General features: G+C 41.1%; 1 protein-coding gene across 4 annotated transcripts in view; it reads left to right on the top strand.

Moving 5' to 3' along the window:
• The window catches only part of LOC138178349 (uncharacterized), a 303,819-nt gene that overhangs the window by 226,239 nt on the left and 62,646 nt on the right, over nucleotides 1-14,934 (top strand). The gene's annotated exons all lie outside the window — the stretch shown is intronic.

Raw genomic sequence — 14,934 nt, 5'->3', positions numbered from 1 at the left:
GAGGGTATCGAGTGTCTGCCACGGAGCAATTAGAACGAAAAGGAAGGTTAATGGGATTAGCGTGGAAGGCCAGCGTGAATTTTCCAGTAACGGAGTCTCGGTGCTGTTGTTCGAATAAGAGTCGAGATCGTACCATGGGGAAATCGAGAACAATGATCGGTGCAGTTTGTCTGGGAAAGGGTATTAGGTGAATTTTTAGAGAATGGGGAGACTTTAATTGCTCATGGTGGTAAGCACAATTGGGATGGTACGTTTATAAGCATCGAATAGGATCGGGAACATTTTACGATTATCGAGAGCTAATGGAAGCTACTTAAATTGGTTGGAATATCGTTGGAGCAAAAGAAGTACTTAATGTAGCAATATCTTACGCCGTTTGTTTTAAGTAGTTGCAAAATACTGTTGCAATAATGTGAAATTCCATCTGTATGGTTATTCAACAATCTCTGAAGAATCCTTAATTGAGTTTCACCGCTTAGCTGATTTCACGCGAGAAAAAGTTACCAATCGCTATTATGCCGTTGCAAATTTGAATTAAAACAAGCAATCAGAAGTTTAATCGCTCGAAAGATCCATCAGAAAGAACGCTGTTACGATATTTTTTCAATGGATCTTAAGGAAATATACTAAATGTTCCGCGCAAAGAAGAAACAACGTTATTTTTTCAATGGATCTTAAGGAAATATACTAAATGTTCCGCGCAAAGAAGAAACAACGTTTGAAAGAACTCTTTGACTCGACCAGGTTTGAAATAATAACGACCAGCAGTGGCACGGTCGAACACGGTGGCCCTTAAACGCGCGTTCGAAGGGGAGACGGTCGTTTATGATCCAGCCGTTTATTGCGTCGACGATCGAGACCCTGTGTACGAAGAACGGTTGTAGAACCGCGGGTAACCGCGAACGGGCTGTATAATTTGCCAATTATTGCTAATTGAATGGCATAAACGGCACGGCAGGCCGAGACATTTAATTATCGGCTTACCAGGACTTCCCACGTTATTGGATCTCGCGAGTGGCGACCCCGCGAGAAAAACCACCCGCCCAGCCGCCTTGGTAATCCACCTTTAGTGCCGCTAATACCCTGTGACTGATTTAAAGTTCGTTTATCATCGAGTCACACAAATGTACGCATGCACTTGTATAAGTATATAAAAAGGTCGAGAGAAGGAGAAGGATGGAGAACGACGAGAGAGGTTGGCAAGTCGATGGACGAACAGAGACCAGACTATTACTCCAAGAAGTTATGGTTATAGATTATCGCTGGACAGAGAGAGGACGAAGAATCGTACAACCGTTAGGAGAGATTGAGAGATTCTCGCCGTTGGAAAGTGGCTAGCGGAGAAAGAGTTAAAGGTTGAACCGGAGAAAATAAACGAGAAGAGAGGAAGACGGAGATAACGTAATCGTTGGTTAATTCGTTGACGATCGTAGTTCGTCAAGCGTCGAAACGTGTACGCGCCGGCAATTAACTTCGTAATCAGGCGTAAAGCTGATAGGTCTGTGCACCTATCCAACAGAAATATACGATTACAGATCGAAATACACTGTATGAGAGCAAGAAAGATGGTTCGATTAACGTTTGTTCGGTCGCTTTATGAAACCTCGATCGTAATTCTGTCGCTTTCCCTGAAACTGACCGGCACGCTATTTAGGCGAGAGCCGAGTTTCAAATAATAAATCGAGTTGCGCGTGCCTCGCCAGTGGATGCTGTCTGGAACACGCCATCGAAAGCTTCAATCCTCCACTCGGTCTGAATAAATATTGATTCGCCGATCGATGCGCGCCAGGCAACTTCGTGCAGTCTGTAATCGTATTGTACTCTATTTTCCCGTCAATTTTATCCTTTAGATCCGTATTTATTGCATTGGGTTACTTATTACGCAGTATATAAAGCATTTGGACGGTCATCGTACAAAAAACTTTTATTGTAACGAGAACTTTTCGAACTATTCTATCTTCCATATCTTTCACTAAGTGTAATTTTCACTAAGGGACTGAAAATCGGAAGCAGTAACTTTAGTAAAACTATGTCGTGCGTTATTCAAATATATTCTCCGAGTAGATAAAGCATTCAACCTCGTTGTATAGACAATCAAAGGAAATCGTAAAGCACAAAGTCCTGTGGAAAGGTTTGCTGCGTAACCTGTTGTCCTAAATCAAGCGAAACGATGCTACTTTCAAGACGAATTCCGCTTTCGCGCGTGCATCTCGTACGCGAAAACGGGAAAGAGCGGTCAGATAAATAGCGAAGTACCGCGAGAAAGAAGTCTTCTCAGAGGCTCACACGTATACACGTAAACTTGTACGAAGATATGGGGGAGAAGATCGAGCGCCACGAGCGAAGATGCTCGCAAGATAGATCTCGTAGGTAAAAGAGGGCGAAATCCTGGAGCGAACGCGGCTCGATCCATGGATCACGTTCGCTACCAATGCTCGAGAGCGTAACCTCGCGGGCCTTCTATCGCACGTGTACACGCCGTGTAAATATTTGTATGATGCACGGCCTGAACCACTCGTATCTTAACAGAATCTTTGCCACGCCGTGTACACATATAATCTCCGGTTGATATCGCGCCGAGCAAAACGCTCCACCGTCCCGGGGAATAAGATCGTTTTCAAACGTGTCCCGAAGGATGAAGTATCGACTCGACCCGCGCCTCGCCCAGTTTCTGTGAGAATTCGCCTCGACCTCCAGAGCTGCATCTCCAAGATGCTCCATTTTCAAGCGGGGAATTTAAATGGCAATGTAGATCGAATACAACACGTAGCGTGTTCGAACAAAATTTTTCAAAGTTCGAATATTATCTTTATCTAGACGTTTTCGATGTCACCTTGGCGTCTTAGGGTAGAGTAGACAGATTATTTGCATATTTTAATAAAATGGAAAATTAACAGAGAATTTAAAAATAAGGGTTGATATAAATAGTTAATAAAAAGGGGAATTAATATAGTAGATTAATTTCTTCGCTTATCTTTCGTAGAGAGAAAATTCTCTCTGAAACTTTGTGACCAATTGTTCGAAGATTTCCATTAGTAATTGTGAAAAATGAGAACTGAAAATTCCAAATATTTCAATCGTCTAAATTGCTTCAAATTCTCAAAGAAGCATCGCGTTCTCTTAATATTATATCTTAAAGTTAATGCTTGATACAAGGTATCTATAGAACATGATGTGAAGAATGCCGACATGTCATCGTCCGATTTTTCGTTTTAATTCCCACATATTTCGGCCGCGTGCCGCTAAAATATGCGAGGAACACGGTGGATCGCGCGTTGGAATGGCGGCTTAATGTCGGCGAAATATCGGCGAGATTATTCGGTCGGGCTTGATTGGAGATGAGCAAACTCGATAAGCGGGCTGAGTCCCCGCGAAAGAATTTTCAGGTCTGGGAGCAGGTGTCGTGTACCGGGCAACCTGTTTCACCGCGTCGAGAGAAAACGACGAAACAGCCAGCCTGCCGCCTTCTACGATGCCCTGCTCTCGTATTCAAATTCCCTGCAGCCCAGCCGACAACAGACTGGGACGAATCGACGATGAATGACGTTAAATGTTGGGTTACACTCCAGTGAACGTTTCGTCTCCCACCTTTCTTTTTTTTTTTTTTTAAGGTGATTTTAAACTTCGTATGAAGGAATTTTGATTGTTTCTTTTTTTCCGTTTCTTCATTGAAAGAGCTCTGTAATTAAGCTTACTCTATAATTAGGGAAGACATTGTAACCAATCCAAAATTTTATAAACCGAGGAACGATCATCTTCTTCTGTGTTGATTTTTATCGTTTCAATTTAACTAAAAGGGATGCGGAATTTTAATATCTTTGCGAAACAAATCTCAGTGAGAAAAATGCTCACCTTCCCTGCGGTTTTTCCGATGATTTCGTGAAAGTAACATTGTGGTTGTATGATGACTTCGTCCACATCTTCCTGGTCACAAATTGGCGGTTTCTGACCCGGAAATCGTCTGAAATCCATACGAGTGTGGTAGCGCTTTCGACTAAATTGATCTCGATATCCTTAATTCGTTTGGAAGGGGATAGATTTTGGAGAAATCCTTGAGCAAATTGCTTTTGTTTACGAAGTTTTGCATTGTACACCCTGTAAAGATCCTTCGACTGCCATCGACAGAGTCGTTCACTTGAACGGAAGCTATGTTTCATTTTGTGATTCGAAATATAACGAGAGATTGGATATCGATAAATTTCGATTATTCGTTTCTCTTTCAATTTTCTGCCTATTTATCTTCTTCATTTACAGTACGATGCCACGTTCGTACTGCGAATTATAATTCTGACGTGAGAAATGTTATATACAGCTATTATATATTTCCTTCTACCTTAACTCAAACAATTAAACAACTCTATCGTACTCGTTGAACAAGTCATTAAACAAATCTCGAGATAACGAATTGGATATTATCCGCCAGCTATCAACGTCCCGATCTCCACTGGATATCGCATTTATCTCTAAAACTGTTGAACGAAAGTAGCTATGGTGGCTCACAAAAGTATTTGAACACTTATAGAAACTTTGCGTGAATACAATAATGTAGATATATATTTGAGATTATCATTCATGTTGTGTATTAATTTTTTTATTGACTGCGCTTCTTTTCACTAGCTGTACGTTTGTATTGAATGAATTGTAACTTTTATGTATGTACTTTCATATTGATTCGAAATACTATTATGATGATAATGCGAGTAACGTTTCATTACAATGTCAATGAAATTTCAAAATGAAAGGGATGAAAGAAAAAAAAAGGAAGAAATCAGGTTGAGAAACGATTAATCTAATTCGAAACTTAAATCTGGACATTGGAAATCAGGATACAACGCAAGGCTGGAACTTTCTCTGAAAATCGGGCGAACAGCGTCGATCTCGGGGCGTTATCGAAGCTACGTGACAATCGATCGGCAGGAGTCCGCTCCACGATCGATTCTTTGTCCAGCTACGCGACGATAAGCCGCGTCGAATCACGAGACGTTGACTGCAACTGATTTTGCAACGACTCTTAAGCCTCTCGCATAAATTATGCGCGCGTCTCTGTTCCTCTGTCCCGACTTGTCTATTACGAAACACGATCACTGTCTTTGTTCCTCTAGTTCGCTCGAACAACTATAGTCATCGCGATGTGACTTTTATTACCGTGTCTTAACCTCTGGCACCGAGTACACCGGCCCCAGTCGACTTTGTCGCACGAGTTTCACGCGTTTGCGACACCCTTGCACTCGCGATCGAACCAGATTCTTGATCGTCGATGGGAAAACTGGTTGACGATCGAAAGTTACGACTTTCTTGGGTTGCCGTCGATGAATCATTTTGCAATTTGTAGAGAAGAAGGGATTACTGTCTTTCCTTAGTTTCTTTTGCTGATCGCTTTCATATATTTCTGTCCAATAAATTCTGTTCAGCTATCATTCACTCATCAGCCAATTTATTCTTAAAAACAGAAACATCCGTCATTTTCTCCATATCGTCACCTATTACCGAGCCATTGCCAACGTCGCACCATCAAATTCACACTGGAGATCCGATATCAACGAGTGAGTCACCAAGTTCCACTGACGTTCCGAAGGAACGCGGATCGGTCGACTGGTTCCCGGAACGCTCTGGTATGCTAATTGCGATCGTCTTGCGTACTCGAGCACTCTCGAGCATTGTCGTATGCGTGCACAGCGTGTACACGCACGTTGATCGAGTCGGTGCATCGTTCCACCTCGTACGCCCTTATGCTCTTTTTCTCCACTTCTCGCTGCCTTCTCCGCCTCTCTGTTGTCGCTCTCGCGGTAGAGAACACGTGGAAGCGCGGAACTCGTTCTAAGGGTGCGGTTACGACATTGTAAACCGATCGAGATTGCGTTCACGCGTCACGTGACCGCGGCTAACGATCCCGCGGAAGCGACTAACTCGCCTCGTTAATTACGAGCGTATGTTGTCGAAACGATCCTAGCAGGTGTGATTAATTGCATCGTCTTTGGATTTTAATCCTAGTATAGCAACCGAGTATTCGAGTACTTATTTGTGTATTTGTCGTAAAAAATATCTATTTTGTGGATATACTCGCACACGATTGATTCTATAGACTTCCCATTCTTTGGATACTTTTGCGTTTAAATTTGTGCAAACGTTTTAGATCAGCTTTAAGTTTGAAACTTCCAATTTAGTTATACTTTCTAGACATATAAGAAGAGAATTAGATGTAAGAGATGTAAAACCGAAAGTTCGTCCAAAGCCGAAAGACACGGACTTAACAATAATAAATAATAAATAAAATAGTTATATTTTCATTGAATAACAGAATTTTCACCGCTTGGATAATGGCTGAAACAATGGTTAGATATATTCTGAAGGAGATCTAAAGATAATCGTGTGTTTCGTTTTTCCTATTATGGATTTACGAAAAAGGAAATTCCTTTGGGATATCTTGATTACCAAGAGGAACGACTATATAGGGAGAGTATAAAGCAGTAAGGGATTTAGTGGTTCGTCATTTGGACTAGCCAGCAGGGTCCTGTTTTAAACGTTTTTGAGGTAAAGCAATTTAGAAAACAGGATCTCTCGAGGATACGTATTATACGAGACAATAGAACACGTAACCTATATCAGTGGTATTCTGAAATATGAAACCTCCTGGGAGCATCACATTCGATCTTCGAATTATCTTCTTACCTTTATCTTAACTCTTTGACCGCAAGTGTTCTCGTCTACCGTCAGGATCTTCTGATAAAATCTTTCTTCTTGATATACGGTTGTGTAAGTACGAAGTGTAATTGTTTTCTGACCGTTCATTTTCATCATCGCATCACTAATTACCTACTATCCTTTGTGTATTTTTCACACGTTTCGCTATATCGGTTTCGCAGCCTGATTCTTCTTGACAGGAGATTTGCATACATTTCCTCGGTATTCCAAGACATTTTTTACAATATTTTACAACTAATTTTAAATTCTCGACTCGAAAGGAAGATTCGTTACAGACAAACCGTATGTGGAATTTTAAGTGAAATTACAAATGAAACTAAGGTTTCTAAAAAACACAACTTTTATCGCGTCGACAAAATAATAACAGCGAAGCATTGAGAATATGGTAACACAAAAACCATAAAACATTTAAAAGACGAATAAAAAAAATGCGAACACAGTTATTTATGTAGCAGTGACCAATAATCGCAAAATTCTTAAAATCCCAAGGAAACATTTTTTTCGTGTACCTTACCCAATCCCAATCTATCTTTCCAAACTTCCAAGAAACTATTCCAAGATAAACCACACTCTCTAAAAACACTGTGCAGAACGCGAGGAACGCGTCGTGACAAATTTTTCGCGCGAGCCGCATAGTCGATGCGGGGAATCTCGAGGCGAATTCCACCGATGCTAATCGCGTCTGATCTCTCCGTTGGAGCCGGCTTCTTCTCCACAGTCGGCTCTTATCTATCTGGCATCTGTATGTTCGGTTATAGACGAAACAGCGTGTGTACACATGGGTACTCGGTCCCAATCTGCGGCAGGTATCTCTCTGATTCGCGAGCGGAGATAATCCGCGGTTATGTGTCTCCGCGCGACATACTTATTCAATTAAATCGACGACGATACACCGGACCGAATATACTCGGTACGATCGAGCGGTAACCTACATCGTGGGCCCGATTAATTGCATTCTAATAAATGAATAGATACCCGGTGATATTTATGATGATACGCCTCGCGTGACGGGTGAATTGTTAATTGAACGTCCGGAGAATAATCGAATATCGTGGTTTATGGTGTACCCGGTGGCGAAGATAATTGGGTAGAGACAGAGATTTGTGTTTCGTTGGGAAGATTGAAGAGTTTTTTTATAGACGAGATGTGTGTGAAATTCTAACTGAAGATAGAAGTTACAAGTTGGAAGGTCGAAGGTAGTTTGAATTTTGTTCAGAATACGACGACGACGTTCGCTAAACTGTAATTCCTGCTGTTGAGGTTATTCGATGTGTAAACAGAGAAACTCGTGGATAAATTGTAAGGTAGAAAATATATTTAAATAAAAGTGTAATTATAAGTAAGAATACAATTTGAGCTGGTCCAGATCCGCTAGCTGTGTTACCCAATAACTGAAAGCCCCGAAGCCAACGTCGCCTGTCTACTGTTTATGGTCTGTCTTCGTCGCAGTCTTTTGTCCACACGCTGTCGATGGCTTCAGTGCTTGAGAAAATCAAAAAAGACCAGATGTAGAGTTTTCTTAGAAGTGGTGACCACTTCAACACCTGCGATTCGATCTTTTAAGACAAGCAGTTAAACTGTTCAAAGGAGCAAACTTTAAAAGGAATCTTATAGTTTAATGAATATCGACGGATTTTGTATTTTCAAAAATACGTAATTTTCCTTAAAAGACTTAAAACTGCAATTGTATCGTACGAATGTATAGATGAAATTTGCAGATTTCGTTAATAAAAGAGTCGCGATTCGGTTTCACGGTATTTAAAGGATCCGAAAAAAAGTGTTTCAATGTACAAAGTACAACCTGTTCATCGAACAGCATTGATTTTAGCCTCGAGGCGATCTCTTTACAATTCCTTTTCATCCATCGGTTCGTGAGGTGAGCGGCACATGACCATGCTGTGAAATTACTTTTACACGGTGTTCGAAAATAATTAGGAGACACGGTGTTTCCAGGTGTAGCTTAGGAAAACGTAGCGAACGTTATAAATCAAATCACTTGTAACATACGAACAGAGTTACTTAAAAAACTTCGTCTATGCCACTATGTGCGAAATACAGTAATTACTGGTAAATTCCAATTCATTCCAGTGACTACCACAATCTAGTTACATAAGCGTCGAATAATGACAAAGTCAGTCGAGTAACACACTCATAATTCTTAAAAACCATTAAGCACAAGCCTCTATACCATCGAGTCTCGTTATTTGTTCGTTCGAATAAGGAAAAACGTTTGAAACGTTTCTGTCGGGACGTAAAACGAACAATTGCAATTAGAACCTTCGAATCTGTTAAATACGTTAGAAAAGTTGTTAACTCATCGAAAGACTCGAATATTAGCCACTTTAGCGAATTATGATGAGTTCTTGGATCTCGTGGTACCGTGATTGGTGAAGATTCAGCCGGACGGACGAAGATCCTTATTACAGGAAATAGCTTCGGAGCCAGTCGTGTCATTAAGTATGCAAGTCGCGGCCACAGGCACGGCTCTACCTCCGGGAACGTCTGTGCAACGTCGAAAACTTCTAATCTACCAGCTAGGATACACCTCCTCGATCGTTTATTTCTTCACGTTCTCGCTCTATCCTGGAAATAATTATACGCTATTGATCGTTATTGAGCGACTCCAATAGCCCAGAGCTTTTTTGTCCGATTCGTTCCATTCCGTTCCCTCCGCTAGATATAATACATAATCATTTATATTATTTATACGTTTCATTCGAACTCATTTTCATTGCTTCAACATTGCTGTTTTTTTATTCCTGTATATTAGATGCAAGTATTTAGATGTGTGAGTAATCTGATGTAATTGTATGTAAATATTTGATTGATACATTTTTCGTTTTAATCTGGATACTTAATTTACCAGTATGTACCAACTATGGCTAACGCGTCGTTTCGTTTACGTATTTGCACTTAATTAGACTTCGACCTACAGCCACGAGCTCGGTTACGTTCAGTCTGTCTCGAGCCGTCATGAATGCCGGAACGAAATAATATCGGTGGAACGAAGTAGTGTTCGTGTAATTAATCTCGACTACATACATTTATCGTAATTAATAAATTCAAATTGATACTTGTCGGATTTCAACGGTGTGAAGTTTTAAATAAAATTGGATAAGCAGATAAGCGAAACAAATGGTGGAGTAACAAATTTTAATGGTGGAGTATTTACTTGACATTTAAATGATAAGAAAGAAATCTAAAAGGAAAGGGCATTTCACGTTTCAATATGTTACAAATACGCAATATAGTCAAACAATCTGGTTCGACTATGAGATCCGACTAAATTATGCAAATCCACCGATGATAATTATCACGATAAACTAGCAAAAAGGAACTGCTGGCAATGTAAACGTTTTGCAATTCAAATCACGGCTATCTCATTTGTCGATAAATGGTTGAGGTAATAAGTGTACCGTAAGAAAAGTGGTGATTCGAAATCTAACACCCGACTACGTCAGCAGGGACTAATCTTTGAAGCTTTCCTCGCCGATGCGAGTGTCTTCTGGTTACAGCTGTAATTACATGGAAGGTAATTAACATATCAAAATGACGTTAAAATTCTCGTGAACGGTACCGAAGCAATTAGAAAGAAACTGAAAATTACACAGGAATCAACGCATTATCCGTGTACTCTAATGTAATTAAAGACTCGGCAGCGCTGTTGACCTGAAAATCTCTGAATTATAGAAAAATTATTCCAATTAGACACGCGAGGCACTGTTTCGTGTTTAACTCTTTGCTTCATCTTATCGAGTCACACTTTTCCTATGAATTATGAATTCCAACTTCGCTTCTAAACGATCCAAATTATTCTGACACTTTCAAATTCAACGCTGTAATTCCGCAACTGTAGTAATTTGGCAACATGACAATCAATACAAAATTATTGCTGTCCTAAAAACTTCAAATCTTCTGACGAGACGTAAGCACCCAAAAGTTCATCTGACAGCGATAATTGCGAATCGAATCGAATCGAATCGACGTGTAGTTACTCGTATTTTGCCAGTCCAAATACAGGCCGGTCATTAAATCGAAATCGATGTTTTGGAAACGGAAGGTATGGGCAATGTGGCGCAAGTATCATGACCAAGTAGGAGGGGCGTGCGGCTTGTTGCGGCGTAGGTACGTCCTGACGCGCGATCGGACCGGGCATCAGTGACTCTTTCTCTGCCGGCAGCATCCGATCGTTCTGAGGTCTCGCTCTCGTCTGAATCTCGCAGCTACGTGTGTGCTCGTGACCGATTACCAATTCCGTGATCGATTACCGAATCCGTGAGCGATTGTCGAACTCGACGTGTCAACCGGTCGCACGACATGCGTGACCAAACGAACAGTTCTGTGTGTCAAGAACCAATCGTTGACACATCGATTTCTGGACCAAGAAAATTCAGAAGAAATTAATAGGGGTGATTCGTGGGTGTTTTATTTGTTCGTAGTGACGTACTTATGTGTGAAACGAAGAGGATGTCTAATTACAAGGTTATTTTTCGGGGTGCGAGAATTTCCGCATCGGGAGAAGAGAAATTATTTTGATTAGTGATTGATTAATTGGTAAGATTGTCCATTATCTTTATGTTGATTGTATTTAGTAAATGACGATCGTGTTTATCTATGAATGTTAGAAGAACTTACGGTGCTTACGGATAGTGGAGGTGGATGTTCGTTGAGAGGTAGGCTCTAGCTAGTTCATTCATTAATTTTAGCTAAGATATACCTGATATGTTACGTATGTGGATACCAGGTGCGAAAACAAAGGGCAACATTGAATAAAATTTTAGACGTTGTCGACCGCGCTGTTAATATTATGCATTTATGCGCATCTATTTAAAGAACAGGAGAGTTGATACATATTTATAACCTAGATGATATACTTATGTATAGATGAGAGCAAAGGTACTCTCTTACTGACGCTCACACCTTATGAGAGCAGCTTACTATTCTTCCAAATAGACGTCTTACTATGAAATACTTCTTTGAAGTCAGAGTTTAATGTTTCAATATCATTCAACCATATCTTATAGAGTAAAGTATTTTCAAATGTTATAAATAGCTGTTCAAAAATTTCATATCTTTTTACAAGCAAAGAATTAAAATTTTTATTTTATATCTTTAAATTATGTAAACACATAAACATCCGGAGTCTGCTCGTCGTAATATAAAATTTACCTCGATCTCACTTCACCCTACACCATGAAACCATTCCACGTTTCCACAGTCTACGTGCAGACCCCTTCGTGTATTCACCTTTCTCCAACCCTGTTACCCAGTACCCCCCTTTCGATCAACGAAAGTAAAACCAAAAAGCGTGCCAGAGCCGGAGGGTAAAGAGTCAGGTGTGGAAGGGGTGGTTCACGAATCTGATGGAGATAACGATCGCGGCGCTCGGAGCAGCAAGTAGCTAGCAGGTACTCAAAATCGGCCTCGAACGAGAGAGAAGAGACCGGTCCGTAAACACTTGTACGCGACGTCCTACGGTGACTCGCGGAGGGCTTCCATGGCTCGGCATGTTCGAGACCACGCTGTGTGGTCCTCTTAAGGAGGCTGCGCGAAGTCCAGGGTACCGGACCAACAGCCACCCGAGCGACGAAAGGGGAGACACGATGGCAAAGAAGGGGAGGAACGAGGGTGGGGAGAAAGGTGGCAGCATGTGACCCCGAAGCGTCGTCCCGAGGAGACTCGCCTCCTAAGGTGATTTACGTTTCGCCAATGGCGCCTTTTGTCTAGCCAGTCGGCTGTCAGACGTGTTTGATTTTCGCAATATATTATACGCTCGACGAATTATACTGCGCCCGGTCGTGGCCATAATTCAACGGCGACGAAGTGACGCGCGAAGCTGTTCGACGACGCGACCGATTCTGCGAACGAGCCAGGACCGGAAACGTCGTTCCCCACGCGCCACGATCGTGTCTGTCCCGACCGTTCCCACGACCACGTGGATAAATCCTCAGGGATTGAGCTTGTTTTGCTTGATTTTTGGCTGATGAACTATGTATATGGTGTCCTTTGTCCGGAGGAGATAGGAGATGACTGGGACGATCGGTGTGGGTGATGTCGCTTGGATGGAATTCAAATGCGATTGGAGTGGTACGATGGTCAAGTCGATGTTTATGTAGTAGCGAAATAGCAAGGATGGATCGCGTGTGAGAAACGGGGAAATGCTTGATTCTCGTGAGAAGATGTCGATTTCTCTATATTTTAATTCAGGGAAGACGTAACCATGCATTGGTTTTCCTAGGTGAAAACTTCCACGTGGCTGATTTCATTTGTTTCGTAATAACATAGCTGTCTTGTTACAACACTCCTCGGATGTAGACTAAACACGACAGAATCGTAGATACTTAGCATAAAATAATATTCGGCCAAGTCGTGATCGAGATCCTCCAGTTAAATTCATATGATAATATTATTTTCTTAGAAAATATTTTAAATCGAAATACTAAAACATTTTGATGTCCAATTTCGTCCAGCAATTCTATATCTAAAATAAATATTCCCGGATCCATCACATTCGCTGAATCAGTATTTTTTTATCGAATACAAATTTTAATCCGGTTTAGAACATATTTGTATTGTACAGTTGACATATTTTAACTTCAATCTGTAACTCTGAATTTCTTTATATTAAATAGCTAATTTTACACGACAATCGTATATCCAAAATAAATATTCGTCCGATATAAATAAAAAGATCTACTCTTATCCAAAAAAAAAATCGTCTACACGTTCTGAGCACCTTATTCTATATTCATCGAATTGCGAATCCTCCGCCCTATAGTTTTACGATGAAGCGTCGCGTAATTAAAACGCGATCGCCACGGTTTAGAGGCTTCTCGTGCGTCTGTCGCCTTTGCTTTTGTTTCCCATGGGAATCCCCACGAATTCTCGTGGAACAGCCGGATAATTAAAGAAGCACGCGAGGGCCAGACTAATTTCATCCGACGAACATCGTGCTACGATTCGAACAATGCCCTTTGCATCGACCGTAACTAGGAAACGCAGATAGCATATAAACGCGCGTTCCTTCGCGCGTAATTAGGCGCGTGCATCGCTGTTTGAAAGTGCTTGTCACGTTAAGTGGTTCTGTCGCGAGTCTTATCTTATCGGGGGTAGTAGAGATTGGTGAAACAACTACGTATCTCACTGTACGACACGTTTCTTGAAATTGCTTCTTCAACCTGGTTTTTTTCGGTTACAGTGTATATGTACTTAAGAAATTTTGGAGAAGTGGAAATAAGAGAGTTGAAATTGAGGTCCCGTTTTAAAGAATGCGGTTTTGAAGATACGTTTAGTTTGGTTAGGTTTCGTTGTGTGATTAAGATGTTGCAGACAGGATATTTTTCCACGATATTTATGTTCAAGCCTAGCCATTTTATCATATTAGATTATCAAAAAATTCGAGGACGATTCTACGATGCCTAACAATGTTTCTACTGTATTATACAACTATACGTTACATCGAATACTTGAAACTCTTTCCAATAAGAACAAAAATTCATCTGGAAGAAATTCGAGATTGAAACTTCGTTCGAATCGTCAACAATACATTTTTCCTACGAAGGATTGAAATGTTACATTTTTTCTACGTATGTTCGATCGACTAACTGAACTTGTATTAAGAGAGAAATACAATTATAAATGACCAAAACTTAGTGGGTGATTAATATAATTAATTCTAACGATGATTCTAACGATTCTACTTCAAGAGGAAACGGGGATTCGCGGCACGACAAATGGGATGCGAAGAGATCACGAACGTACCCGTTTTTCGAGAGTGAAACTGCGTTCGAAAGTCCGCGGCGCACGGCGAAACGAAAACTGATCTCGTACAAGGCGTCCTTTAATTGGTCACGTTCGATCCGCTTATCAGCGGGAACGCAGGATCGGCGAAACCGAGTATCCCCTACAAAGTGTTCCCGTGGGAACGATCGTTAATTGTCCATAAAATGCACTCTCACCTGGCACTGTGCTAAAAGCAGAACCGTGTTCGCCACGGAAGAATCACGTATCCGCGAGAGGACAACGATCATCCGAAAGAAATAGCTCCTGCCCCGTTCCCCGCCCCTCTTCTGTCACGTTTCTACCTTCGATAGTTTTGCAAGGGTGTCGATGAATCTTTCGTTAGCGATTACTACTATCCCAACTACACAAGTATTGCATGGAGTATCAAGGAAATAGGAAAACTTCAGCCATAATACTTTTATATTAAATAACGAGCTTTACAAGGGTCAA

This window comes from Bombus flavifrons, chromosome 1, assembly GCF_040668555.2.
Source record: "Bombus flavifrons isolate JBK064 chromosome 1, iyBomFlav1_principal, whole genome shotgun sequence".
NCBI classification, from domain to species: domain Eukaryota; kingdom Metazoa; phylum Arthropoda; class Insecta; order Hymenoptera; family Apidae; genus Bombus; species Bombus flavifrons.
This window is presented reverse-complemented; position numbering and strand designations above follow the sequence as displayed.